General features: G+C 45.9%; 1 protein-coding gene across 1 annotated transcript in view; it reads right to left on the bottom strand.

Moving 5' to 3' along the window:
- The window catches only part of boc (BOC cell adhesion associated, oncogene regulated), a 33,516-nt gene extending 22,197 nt beyond the window's left edge, over positions 1-11,319 (bottom strand). Inside the window, exon 1 of the mRNA XM_048266799.1 lies at positions 11,090-11,319. The gene's annotated coding sequence lies outside the window, so the exon portion shown is untranslated. The remainder of the gene's footprint in view (positions 1-11,089) is intronic.
- Positions 11,320-14,478: the final 3,159 nt, after the last annotated feature.

The following is a 14,478-nucleotide window of genomic DNA, read 5'->3' on the forward strand; positions in this document are numbered from 1 at the left end:
CTGGAATGAAATGATTAATGACGCCATGAAGAAAGATCCAGACCTCCAAAACAGAGCAGGGCAAAAAAGGACAGACACAGGAGGGGGAGGGGGCGAGTGGAAAGACGACGACAACTCTGAGAAATAAATCAGTCGTGGTGGGTTTAAGGGACTCTGATTCAGTTTTCATTTCTCTTCATTGTACCCAGCAGGTACACAGCCTAGGAAAAGACAGACAGAGGATAGATAGAGTTACAGAAAAGAAAGAAGAGGAGAAAGAAGAGAAGAGAGAAACAGAAAGACAAGAGAAAAAAAACAGAGAAAGAAAAGAACTGAGAGAATGAAGAGGGAGAAAGAGAAGAGGGGTGAAAGAGAGAGAGAGAGTGTGTTTTCTCAGGGCAGTGTAGTCTTTCCCTCTCAACTGGCTGCTGGGGCTGGCCCTAAACAAATGTTTTTGATTCTCTCTGCCAAAAACAAACACATCATCATCGCCCTGGAAAGAGCGAGAGAGAGAGAGAGAGAGAGAGAGAGAGAGAGAGAGAGAGAGAGAGAGAGAGAGGGAGACAGAGTGTGGGAGGGAGAGAGAGTGAGTTGTGTCTTGGCATGGCCACCAGCTCCCTCTCAACAGAGTGCCTAGTCTTTTAACATAAGTCTGTGTGTGTGCTGTGTGTTATATGTGTGTGTGCGTGTGTGTATGTGTGTATGAGTGTGTCAGTCAAGAGCAGCTAAAACACCACTAGAGGGGTCTTCCAGCTGGCTTTAGTATCTCAGACATTCAGCTTTTTATGCTTTATGACATGAACTGAACAGACAGAGGGGCGTTGTGGGGGTGTAGAAACACAACTGCAACAAACAGTCTGCTTCTCCAATAAACACAGGACCAGGCGAGGGCGATTAGCAAGCTAATTGAGAAAGCAGCACACGACAGATGAGAGAAACATGCTACTGCTAAACAGTGGCAGACTGGCCAGGTCAACCAACAGCACAGACTACAAGGATCCTCCAGGCTACAAAAAGAGTGGTAACATTGACCCATTATTACCAAGGTAACAATGCTAATGCTACTTTTAGCACTGGCTATTTGCTGCAGAAGCATGTGTGTGTGTGTGTGTGTGTGTGTGTGTGTGGGTTTGGTATAGACAGCTGTCCTGTAAAAGCCGCAGCAGAGGAGCCAATCCTCGCTTTTGCTGTCAAACCACCTGTCCAAACTGCCAAAGCTAACCCCAGACACACTCACACACACACATGCACACACACACACTTTTCATTCATCCTGCGAGCGACACAAAGAGGCCCCAGTCATGTCAGCGCCCCTGTGAAACTCTACACGGCCTGCCTGACCACTCACTGTAGATCCTTTACAGCCCTGCCCAGGGCCTTCAGTCAGGACAGACAGATGACCACGTCTGTGTGTGTGCGTGTGTGTGCGTGTGGGTGTGTGTGTGTGTGTGTGTGTGTGTGTAGCCAAACTGGGCCTCAACAAGGCACTGCCATTACCTTTTACATGGTCTAACTGTCTCCAGCTGCTTCTGTCAAGTGCCTTCTGACAGTGCTCCTATTTACTAGGCTTTACTAGGACTGAACTGTAGAGGAAATACTTGGTGTGTGTGTGTGTGTGTCTGTGTGTGTGTGTGTGTGTGTGTAAACCATAGGTATGGCTAAAATGTCTCGAATCTGTGACCGTATAAGCAAGAGCCATGGGTTTATATAAACATGAGTCAGAGCATATTAGCGAGTGGTTGGCTATGTGAGGCACTGTGCTACAAATGCATTAGAATGGCGATGGACTAAGTGACTGTTTTAGCACTTGCGAGCTAACTGCACTGTGTATGCCAACATAAAACCAGGAAATGGGCAGGCAAGAACGTCTGTTTCTTTACAAATTCCCTATTTGGTTAGGAAAAATTGAAACAAGTTGTAGATCAATGAGCCTACAGAATGTATCATAGATTTTTCTGGTATCAGAATGCAAATGTAGCTACTAGCTAGCTAGTACTTAGAGGGAATCTATCATAAACATTAGCTTTAATCCTGTGCATGACAATGAGACTATGCAGATGTTGGTACGTTAGTGCGGCTTTATTCCTTAACTATGTGAGTGTTTGTGCATGTATTATGTGTTTGTATGACTGTGTATTAATGTGATTGTGTGCGTGCATGTGTGTGTGTGATGGTATGCATACTTTTGGGACTGCAAATTGCGGTGTGTGTGTGTGTGTGTGTGTGTGAGTGATTGTGAGGAGTAGAAGTCACTTCATAAAGCCTCATTGTCAGCATGCAGGCCCCTTTCTTCCGGGGCCGTTGTGGTCACCATTGTCCAGCCGCCTGCACGGATAAATTCATTTTGACAACCCTGCTAATTGGATAAAACAGCACTCTCCCGCCTGAAGCCTCCTCCCTCACCGATCACATTCCTTCTGCCCTCTCTGGCACCAAGGGAGCACAGAAAGAGGGAGGAAGTAGTGTGTGTGTGTGTGTGTGTGTGTAAGAGAGAAGAGAAGAGCCGTAGATTATTTATCACATCCCCCTCTTTCTGCCTTCATCCCCACTGTGATACCCTCTCTCACTCACACACACACACTTTCTCTCTCTCTCTCTCTCTCTCACTCACACACACACATACATAAATACAATCTCTCTCTCTCTAACACACATACTTTCTGTCCCTTACCCTCTCTCTACACTCTCTCCCTCACACACACACACGTCGTCATCGATTTCCAAACACACCATAATAACTCCACCCCCCCCCCCCCAACCCAACCATCATCACATTCACCATCACCACCAGCCCCCCTCAGCCCCTTCTCCTCCCCCCTCCTCCTTTAGATAAACACATGCGGTGTCAAGTGTGAGGAGTGCCGGGGGTTCAACGGGCTGTGCAGGGGCCCCTGCTTCCCACAATGCCGCTCTCGCATAGCTGTCGTGCGGGAGGCCGGTTGCCCCTGGCGACGCTAACAGGCAGAACGCACCTTAATAGAGTGGAGAGTCATTGTAAAGCAGTGAGCCGACGCACGGACAATAACCCCACGGCCCTCGCTCTCAAAGGAAAGACGCTCCACTGAAGGGTCGGGGGAAGAGCTGATATGGGGAGGGGGCTCAATGGCCAAAAAGAAGGGGGGGGGGGGGGGGGGGGGCATTACTCAATGGCCAAGAGTGGATGGTGAGTAGAGGTGGTGATAATTCAGGGGAGCAGGAGAGGAATAGGAAGGGGGTCTGTCTTAATGGTTCATGAGTTTATGTGCAATTTGAGGGTGGAAAAGAAGGTTCCAGATTAATAAAAGGGGTAAATGTCAGGTGTGGGTCAAGGAGATAACCAAGACAGTGAAAGAGAGTGAAAAAGAGTGAGAGTGAGTATGTGTGAAGCGATCTGTGGGTGTCGAAATGTCGCACCGCACCACTCCACCCCCCTTGTGACCCCCACTCCTCCAGTGGCCTGCTGTGTGATAAGAGAAGTGGCCTTTTGGTCTGATAGACCGTGGGCCGGTGGGATGGCCATCTTGAGTCGGAGTCAATGAGTGGTGTGAATGAAGTCACTCCAGAGCTCTTTTAAAGAGAAGGCCTCCATTCACTCTGGCCTGCCCAACCAACTGCCCTTGCATCTCCATAGGATTAATTAAACTCTCACACACGCACACTCCTCTCAGGACAAGAGCTCGTAACCTTCTGATCTCTACCCAAAGAACCGAGATTTTCCTAAAACCAACTCTTCACTCAACTTGAATCCACCCACAAAACTGCTGAATTCGAACAGGAGATTGACACTCCTGAAGTGCTGATCATGGTACACTTTGTTAGCTCTGGGTTCTTTCTCATGTGCAATAAAAACAGTGCTACAGCTACCTTTGCCAAAAGGTTCACTGTTCCTCTGATCTTTAACCAGTGAATCTCACCAACATGACTCCATCAGCCTCACCTTCCACTTATCCACTTCCCCTTCTGCCAAAACTCACAACTCCAAACTAGTACAAATCCAGACCACTTTGGTCTAAACCACAAGGGATTTTTTCAGTCCATCTTCATCAAAATTTCACTGATCGGGTCACCCAAAAACCAGTTACCTCAGCTTTTTTCTCACACGAGTTCACTGTAGCTGAACAATTGAACTGCACCCAAAGAACAACTTGTTAGTTCTCCAAACCACTACACCACCCATAAATCTCGGGTGGATAGACATCTTTTATATGAAGTGTTTTGCCACATAGCTCTGGGCCTCCACACGGCAACAAAACCACTGATTTTCAACCAACATCTTATTGTTATTATCAATTTATAAAACAAAGACTCTATAGTACGCTCCATTATATCAGACTATGACTAAGAACATTCTATATGTGTGTGTGTGTGTTCGCTATGTTGATAAAGTGTGTTCACACACACACACACACACACACACACACACACACACACACACACGATTGCTGACAGCTTGTCCAACACCCGCTTCACTGTGCCTCTTGCCTTAAAACCACTTCCTCTGTGGTTCTCTTGTATTCTGAAAAACTGACCAAGGATCAGTTCCTCCTTCAAGGAAGTTCCTCCTTCCAGCTAACCTGGATTAATGTTTGGTCCCTGCCCTGTTCCCACACCAGCTACCCAGCTTGTTTCTGAATCTGCATCAAAAGGAAGTTAAAAACCTTCCAGAACATTCCCACGGACCGTGAAGATGTTCAGCAGGTGGAGAAAAAGAGAAAGAAAAAAGAAAAACACAGAAAGAGAAGCAGAGACAGAGAGAGAGAGAGAGAGAGAGAGAGAGAGAGAGAGAGAGATACGCCCCCGTTTCCCATTCAATCTGTCTCTAGTTCCCACAATCCTCTTCCAGCCGCTGCAATGCCGGAAAATTAAACATCAAAGGCGCAAACTAACGAGGACGTGGAGTCCAACCCCACCGCCCAACCTCCTTCCCAAGCCCACCCCACCCCACCCCAACCCTTCCTTCAGTAATAACGAGCAGCAGACACTCTCTAGGGATTAACGAGCAAGGGACGAAGCCAAGGCCAAGGATCTCTAATCAATTAGGGCACCGTAGCATTTGCATAATTTATATAACAAGGCAGAATTAACTAGCACACGCTAATTACTATGTGATGGCTCAATGAAGCCGCTGTCTTGTTCTTTCCCTCTTTCTCTCTCCCACATTCCTCCATGACGGCTCAATGCAACAGCTGTCTCAGGGTCCACATACCTCTAATGCGGCTCCAGGGCCATGGGAGCAATCACCTGGGCTAGATCCAGTTTCAGCGGGGCTTAGTGTAATATGCATGACAATTATGTCACTGAAAGGACTCCTGAACTCAAGCTAATTAGGTTAAAGCTAGAGTGGCTCAGAGGGCCATATAAAAACCAAAGGTTTATCCTAGCACTGCCATTATATGTATACCAGTCTACAGTCGAGTCAATAAGGTAAATACATTAGAAGGAATGTATTGTGATAGATCACAGCCAAAAATAAATTATTTCCAAAACTAACCTACCAATTTACCAACGAAAAAACTAGGGTTCAGGGTTCAGTACATGATAGAGAGAAATGCCTCTTTATTGGTTAGTTTTAAAGTTACTGTACTATGTACGTGTGTGCGTGCGTGTGTATATATGTGTACTGTAGGTCACACGAGTCTGTATGTGGCTTCTCTGTTTGAGGGAATGTGTGTGCGTGTGCGTGCGTGTGTATCTGAGGGTAGGTGGCTGACTTCAGCCCTACAGAGATTTTTTTCCATGCTCTGGACAGCATTCACTACAAGCCAGGAATTGCAGTCCAAACTGCAAGAGCGACATCTCACAGAACAGGGACTCGGAGAGACACACATGACACACACAAATTAGACACACGGACACAACAGCACAACACACACAGCGCACATTAACACACAAAAATCCCTCAAAGTAATTATATTCATACTGAACACACACACACAAATACAAACATACGTCAACAAATCTACCTGAAGTACAAATGAACTGTAATCTAGAAATTACACACACACACACACACACACACACACACACAAGTTTTGTAGCTCTTGTGTGTGCGTGCAATGAGTGGGACTGCTTTGCCTTAATGCTTACACAGAACTCCTTACATAGCTGTTCAGCTAAGTAAAGGGGGTGGTGTTGGTGGTAGAAGGGGGGGCGTTAGGGGGGTATGGGAGGGGAGGCTGAGGGGGGAGGGAGGACTGAATCCTGGCTGGGGCCCCTCCAGTCCTGGCAGCTCATACATCAGAGTGAATGGAACCAATTATAAATCAAGAGCAATTTCTCCACATTATTCAGAAGGAACCAGGAGAGCTTAGGAGCGGTCCAGCCTGTCTGCCTGCCTGTCTGCCTGCCAGCCAGGAGCTTTCCAAGGCCCAGAGGAGAAAAAGAAAGAGAGAGAGAGAGAGAGAGAGAGAGAGAGAGAGAGAGAGAGAGAGAGAGAGAGAGAGGAGAGGAGAAGAGGGAGTGGTGGAGAAGAGCAGGCGCAAATGTGTAATAGAGTGGTAATAAAACATGTATAAACTGTTTATAAAGCTCTCTGATAGCTCTGACAATTCTGAAGCTCTGTTGTTTAATGTGGATGTTGCCAGTGATACAGAAGCAACAACACACTGTGGGAAAATGTCTGTGTGTGTGTTTGTGTGAAGGTAAATGGGGCTTTAAACATCAAAAGTGCAGAGGCTAACTGCTGAGGTTTTACCCACTGACTCCCTCTCTCTTACAGAGAGAGAGAGAGAGAGAGAGAGAGAACTTAGGACCCACACAGGAGAGTCTCTCATAGGCGTAAACACCTGTAGCATCTCTGACCACACATTCAGTGGCCACAGTCTGGCCAGCACACAACCACAAAACAAACAGCATCGTGGACCGGAAACACAATGAGGCAGCTCGCCCTGGCTTGACCCATGCCAGTCCAACACCCATTTGAGTGTCCAAACACTAAACACACACACACACATTCACTCAGTGTGAAAATGACAGTGCTTTACTTGTGCCTCAGAAACCACGGGCGATTTGTGTATACAGCTGTAACATAATGACTTATGGGGGTTTTTTTCTTCCCAAACGCTGAACAGCTACAGAAAATGGAAAAGCAAAGAGAATGGCCCGCGTACGCACTTCTGGCAGAAGCAAAACGTTGTCTTCTCTGGACCGTAATGGAATCGCATACATTAATTTGGTTGATGTTATCAAGCACGGCTGGATAGACTGAGTGAACAAAGTTGACTTCAACCCCTTCACTTTCCCTCGCTAACTGATTAACAGCAGCCACGGCAACCAAACAAGACTCGGCGTCGGTGAAAAACAGGGCCGTACAGTCCTGGCAGCTCGGGACGGAGAGGGCCGGGATCAACTGGCTCACTCTCAAGCCACACAGAACCTGAGCAGGCTCTGGAAAATGTCCTTCGAAAATAAGAGCATTCTTCGCATCGCCGCTCAGTTGCAAAGCGTCTAGGTCTGAAATCGAATAATCCCAAATCGACTCCACCAGAGAGCAGGAGTGAGAGCGGGGACAAAAATGCTGGTTCTCATAATGCTTCACCTTGAGGATCGTACAAGACGGTGTGAGTGTGTGTAAGAGAGAGAGAAAAAGGCAGGATGAGAAAGAGGGAGAATGTTCAATGATATTTTATTTGGAATCAAATAAAGTAAATGAAATTAGAGTGTGTGTGTGTGTGTGTGTGTATGTGTGTGTATGGGTTGATGGGTGGGTGGCTGTGTGTGCGTGCGTGCGAGTGTGCGTGCGTATGTGCGGACGGGTGGGTACTAAGGGAATTAGAGAGAGTGTGTGAATGCTCTGTGAGAGTGTCTGAGTTTCTCTTGGCTTGTCTAACAGTCGCTAATCTTTGTCCAAATATCTGCTCTGCACACACAGGGCTGTTTGTCTGCACACACTCACAGCTTGCTTACCAGTGTCTGGAGTGTATCACTGACCTCATGACTCTGTGCTAAACCCACTCTGACACTTAAGTGTGTGAGAGTGTGTGTGTGAGTGTGTATGTGTGAGAGTGTGTGTGTGTTTAAGTGCGCCTGCGTTTCTACTACGAAAAACAATCATGTGAAGTGTAACAAAACTAGCATACCCATCAAGTGGAAGACTCTAGGGGAAAATTATCTCTGAATGCACAAGATGTCACAAGCAGGGGTCAGAAAAGTGATGTCTACTCTTCTGTTTTTGTTTTTGTGTGTTTTCTGTTGTTCTTTTAATGCCTTGAAGCCCACATTGAAACTTGCTTGGGAAAATACTGCACTCTCATTTGGCATGGATCATGATTCATGTTTCGATTTGGAGTCTTGCTATCTGTGAAGGGACTAGCTTCAACTAGTCATAACTTATAATAACTATGCTTTGGGGGGATATTTGGGGCCCAAGTTCACATTTTAATCCTAATAGAGGCCCTGAGGGTGTGTGGTGTGTGTGTGTGTGTGTGTGTGTGTGTGTGTGTGTGTGTGTGTGTGGATACACATGACACATATGTTATGTGTCAATAGATGTTTTATGTCTTGGTACCAAGACACTTGAAAGAACAAGCTTAATGTCTACCCCTGTGGTGGACTTCTACTGGATGTACTGTCAGGGTGGCTGTCAAAGTGACCCGCATAAGGGAGAGGCAACCCAGACACCGCAGGGGGACTCGTGCATCATCCGCTCCTGGGAGTCAGTATAGGCAAGGGCAGAGCACTACAGAGCGGTAAAAATGACAAGGAGTGCATTCCAGTTCTGAAGACATCATCCAGACTGTAGAAGACTTTGTGCACGTACACACACACGTACACGCATGCACGCACGCTCACTGACCAACAGACTGCCTTTGCATTCTTTGTAACACACAACAACGATCCACATTAACACACACCTCCACTCAGAGCCTATCATATTACATCTTAACATTCTCACACCCATTTCCATGTATACTTGTAGACCCATACATAAACTCACAAACCCACATCAACTCACTCTTGCACCACCATATCACATACCAGCACAGGCACATGCACACACACGGATGGACACACACTCACACAATGGCCTGCAGGCTATTATGACTGCCTGAACATCTCCGCTGTAACTGACATGAAAGCATAGCCTGAGGAGGAGTTTTTCTTCCCTACCTCGGTCTCCCATCTTTTTTTCTTTTTCTCTCTCTCTCTCTCTCTCTCTCTCACACACACACACACACACACACACACACACACACACACACACTCTCTCTCTCTCTCTCCTTCCTTTTGTGAATTAAGAGAAATGTTACACCCTTTAAGAAAACAATGAGTCTTTCCAAAACCCTGAGCGGCATCACTACAAGCCACAGGCTGCGGCACGACCTAGCCTTCCATCTAACTCTGACACGGGGGAGAAAGCTGAACCCAGAGATGGCTATGCCTGGAGGCCTCAAGGAGAAAGTGTTCCCATTACCAACCCAACACACACACACACACACACACACACACACACACACCAAAAGCCACTGCACCGTCATCGCACCCGACTCAACCACTTTGATGGCTGTCTTTCAACTGGGGAAATAGGGTATGTCAAACTCTCCCAGCGACCAACTGAACCCCCCCCTTAAAAAATGCTCAGAGACCAGCTCCAGGACGCTTTGGCTCTGGTATCTCATATCCAACCCGCAGTCCCACAGCGGGACGGGATACCTGGTACGCAGCAGGAATTCAGAACTGCGAAGGCATGCCAAATGCAATCTGGGCATCCATCTGTGAAGGGCTAATAGGCCCCTCATAACGTTCTCGCCAAATAAGGTCAGAGCGCTGCGAAAGCCAACAAGATAATCAGACTGGAATCAATTATGGAATAACTTTGATCCACCCGCGACCGCCAATCATCAAAACAACCTTTGCTACCAATGAGGAAACTTGGTCGGTTTTCAGGTCACAGTTTGTACTGTTTAAACTGTAAGAGTATTTCTAACTTAGAGGTGATTGTCTGAGATGTGTCTGAGAAACGAGTTTATGTTAACAAAAGACTGCAAGCTGACAGCTTTATCCAAGACAGCGGTGGAAATCTATTCGTGGGGCTAGTTTTATTATTGGTAAGTGTTTTCAGTGGACTTCAAATAACAAAACAGCACCTGGGACACTCGACCCCCCTCCGGCTGTCCATGCATCTCTCTGACATTTTGACGTCATTCTTTCTCTACTAAAACAGAGTATGTTCCCAATTGCATACGATGTAGGTTAGCCTATTCCACAAAGTCTCTTCGTGTTACAGATAGGTTACCCACAATGCGTTTCATAAACAACTTGACATTATAGGCTATAAGCTGGCATAGTCTACTAATATTTGGAGCCACCAGTTGCCCTTTAGTTTTGAATAATTAAATTATAGTCTGTAGGTGTTTATGCTAAACGTATTATAGGCTATCTGGCATTTTAACTAAAGTAAATACATCACAAGCACTGACTCATAAGTTTAAAGCTTTGAGAGAACACAGTCTGTAATACGGACATGGGGTGCAGCTAATGACATTTACTCTTGAGGCCTGCTACAACAAGTAGGTAGAGGCACTACTACGCCAATTTTTGTCAAAACGAAGAAACAGAACCCCAAGCTATAATAGAAGTTTGAATGTTTGCGACACGTCTTCCACATATATCCCACTTTTGAAAAGAAAGCAGGTAAATATTTTAACACTGTACCTATTAAATAAGTCTAAGACATGGTATAGGCTAACGTTTAAACTAGGATGAGCAATGGAACTTAACATCACTCTCGCCCCATGGACAACTTCTTCCCGTTAAAAACGAAATAACTGGAATTGGGGCGAGATTAAAGTCTTTGGTGTTCTCTGAAATTCCACCTTTAAATAATACAACGTATTTTGTCACTTGCCTTTCACAAGAAAGAAATAATATCTGAACGTCGAAACAAAACAACACAATTGTTGCATACACTCAGTTAGCCATAGCTTGTCGCATCACTTCTAGATACAATCCATAACAGAATTCCTTGAAATGCAACTGTATCACTGAAAACAACGACCTTGGTTATTACATTTGAATGGAAACTGTTTCAGCGTATCAGACTGTTTTTATTATAAAGCAAACATTACTGTTTAGCTATGGTAGCATTAGTAGTTCCGAAAACACGCTACGATTTTTGGGGAGAAGGGCTTACCTAAAACGTGCAATATAGTGCTGAGCCCGCAACTTCTACGACTTGAGTGTTCTCCAACTTTTCATGTGAAGTAAAATTCCAAAAGGCGATTTTCAGTCTGTCTTTTCCCTCTAAAGCGTTACTGCTTTAGTAATTTACTGCAGTGGCACCGACATTTTCTTCGGCTCCCTAAGTTCTCACATTGAAAGGCCGTTTTTGGATGACTGAGCTCTCAAACAATTCTCCCTTTTGCGACGCCTTCTCGGGTCCTCCCACTTCCCAAGAAGGGGGAGGGATCTGAACAATAGGATTCGTTCCCAAAATCTCAGTTAGTAATGCCTGCCTTTTTCTAAATGCACACAACTTTCACACAAAGTTTCAAAGCAACGCACACAGACATGCGTGGCCTAAAATATGCTTATGTGCTGGGTCTACACCTGGACTCATATGCGCGCAAAACTGAGGAAGGGGGAAAAGTTCCCCAAGTTATGCACGGGGGCTAAGCGCTCCCCCTCCCCCTCCTGCTGCCTCGTCTGTTCTCCCTGATTTGGTATGCGTTAGTCCCCACAGAGTTTGTATTGACCCCCGTCTATTGAAGCTCCTAGTCCGGGCGCAGCTGTGGCGTGTTGTGCGGGACGGGCGCAGTCAGAGGCAGCGAACCCTCATACTACAGTGATCACAGCGAGAACCCCCGCGTGTTCGCTGTGGAATGTCTCCCTTCTCTCTGTGTACTTCAGTCAGGGCACTTTGAAATGTGAGGCCCATTCGAACGCAGTTCATTAATAACGGGGCTATTCCGAAAAAGATCACACGACTGGAGAGGGGCCAGTTTGGTACGAGGGCCATGGCCAGACCTCCCACCATCTACCTGCGGCTTTTGCTTCAACGAGACGACATTTTCTCAATTAGTCTCCTCTAGGGGGTGAGTTTCTGCCGGGCACCTGTAGCTGTTGTTCAGGTGAAAGATGCGTGTGATGTGCGGCGCTGTGTGTGGTTGCACTCCCGACTTCTTGCATGCCATCCCTGAGCCACATGTTTTTCTTTAGGTGCTCATGGCGTGGGAATTGATGCTGGAAGAGTGGATCAATTAAACTTTCATGCTCATTAGTCAGTTAGGCTTTCTGCCCATGTGTATACAGCTGCACTCCAAACACAACAGTGCATAGGCACTCACACGCGCGAGCACACACACGCACACTGCAAATCCAGGCTCCCCTGTGTGCTAGAACATGCACACACACACACACACACAGAGCAGCATTCTGTTCTGTTTGAGGAAGTGTGGGCAGTGGCACACATACAAACACATAGATAAAACACACAAACTCAACAACAACCAAGCTTTTCATCAAATGGACACACATACACACAAAGACAGACAGCGACTGTAATTGTTGGTGTCATTACATCCTCCTCAATACTGTTCATTGTTGTCTCTAAATGAGTTTATGGGTATAAGTACATAGTGATGCCATGTATGTCCTGTGTCATAGGCCCAAGAGCTGTTTCACTATTTACATGTCATGTTTATCATTTGTCTGCCACCCTTTCCTTTACCCAAGTCTGTGCCCCAATCTGGCCACCCAATATATTTTATGCCACCACTGTGTGTCTTGTTTAGTGTTCTTTTTATTCAGTGGGCGAACCTTTTTTATTTTACACAGTCAGAAAATAACTTGTAAACTTTCAAATACTTGTCAACTCATCAGAACTCTCAACCCTGTCGAGAGACTGTCAACCAAACCCAATCCCAGTCTGACCCAGACCCTAACCCTCTCCATACTCAACACCCCAACCCTAACCTCAACTAATGTCTTACTCTGGAAACCTATTTGTGTTCCTCACTGTCAACAGTGTCAACTAACAGCTTAACCACATAACCAATAAACAAACAAGCAACAGTCTGTCAAAAAGAGAGGAAGAACATTTTTCTAATAGAGGATTTTATTTTATTGTACACAATGATTCATATTTGCTGATACCACTTCTGCATCTCAGTAAACAACAATTGATCGTCTTCAGTAGTAGCATAACTTCACATTGTCTACGCATCATTGTCCTTGCTGCTTTTTAGCATTGCATTTTTAACAGGAAATAAGTGAGAAAGTGATAACAGTCAATCACCCAATGGACTGTCTCTTTAATTGCCATTCCTCAAAATTACAAGGCAATTCTGTGTAATTAACATCCTAAATACTGTCGGATCAAAGCTTGTTATTATTGCACTGTAATTTACACTTCAAAGGTTTGGCTGCATTGGATTCTATCCAAGAGGGATATCCTACTTATTTATATCAACAGTTATTATTTATGTAAATAATATTTGGACAACAATTATATCTTTGTTATGCTGTATAACTTAGTCTCATGTGCTGTCTTGTTTGTTTTACTGGCTTGATTATAGAGGCTTTGGGGCTATTTAGAGGAGTGGTGTTAAGTGCTTTTACATTTAAGTTTGGTATGCAAGGCTGCTTTTACTCATCTGGCTGTTTTTGTGGAGGTGCTGAAGATTTAGGATGGCTGTGAGACTGTAGTCCCCCCCCCGGAGAATCTGTAAATTCACTTGTCATGCAATGGGTTTTGAATCTTTCGTTTTTTTTTATTGTTGATGACTTGTGCAACCATTCTTAATACACATCTTTTTAATTCACATTTTTTACTTTTAAATTTACAATTCACGTTCCAGCCATTGTTATGGTTGATTATGACACTTTTTAATTGTCAAAGTTTCTCTCTCTTTCTGCCTCTATCTCTCAGATTTGGGGATTGTTGATACAAATCCAAGTAAGCTAAGATGACCATCTCAGCACAGAGCAAATTGACACTTGAGCATGTGAGAGTGTGTATCCATGTAGCTCCACGAGTGTTGAGGGGTGTATCTGTTAGCACAAGGGGCCAGGGGCACTTGAATGGCAGTCTGAGAGCCTATGCCAGTATTAAGGATGGGGGTGTTGGATTGGGTGGGGGGGGGGGGGGGGGGTGGCTGGAGTGAGCGTTTGTCGTTTGTATGTGCTTGTTGTCAGTCAGCACCCCCCACATCCCACCTCACCCTTCCCCTAGGTTGTGCGAGAGAGAGAGAGAGAGAGAGAGAGAGAAAGACAGAGAGAGAGAGGAGGGGGCAGAGTGTGTGTAAGTGTGTGTGAGAGAGCGAGAGAGAGAGAGAGAGAGGGAGGGAATAAGAGAGACAGGGGCCCAAGAAATGCATCTAGCCCCAAGCCCACCCTCCACCGCGGGCACGGTAGGCTGAATTAGGCCCGAACAAAAGCCTTTGTGGCTGGGCCATGAAAGGGCCATTAACCATGCTGCAGCCTCCGAGGATGAGCCTGCAGGGGATCACCATCCCATAATGCCCCTCTCCCAGCATGCGGCACTCCCAGCATGCACTTCTCCAGGCCCTCTCGGCACTGCCC

Source organism: Alosa alosa, chromosome 16, assembly GCF_017589495.1.
Source record: "Alosa alosa isolate M-15738 ecotype Scorff River chromosome 16, AALO_Geno_1.1, whole genome shotgun sequence".
Lineage (NCBI taxonomy): Eukaryota > Metazoa > Chordata > Actinopteri > Clupeiformes > Clupeidae > Alosa > Alosa alosa.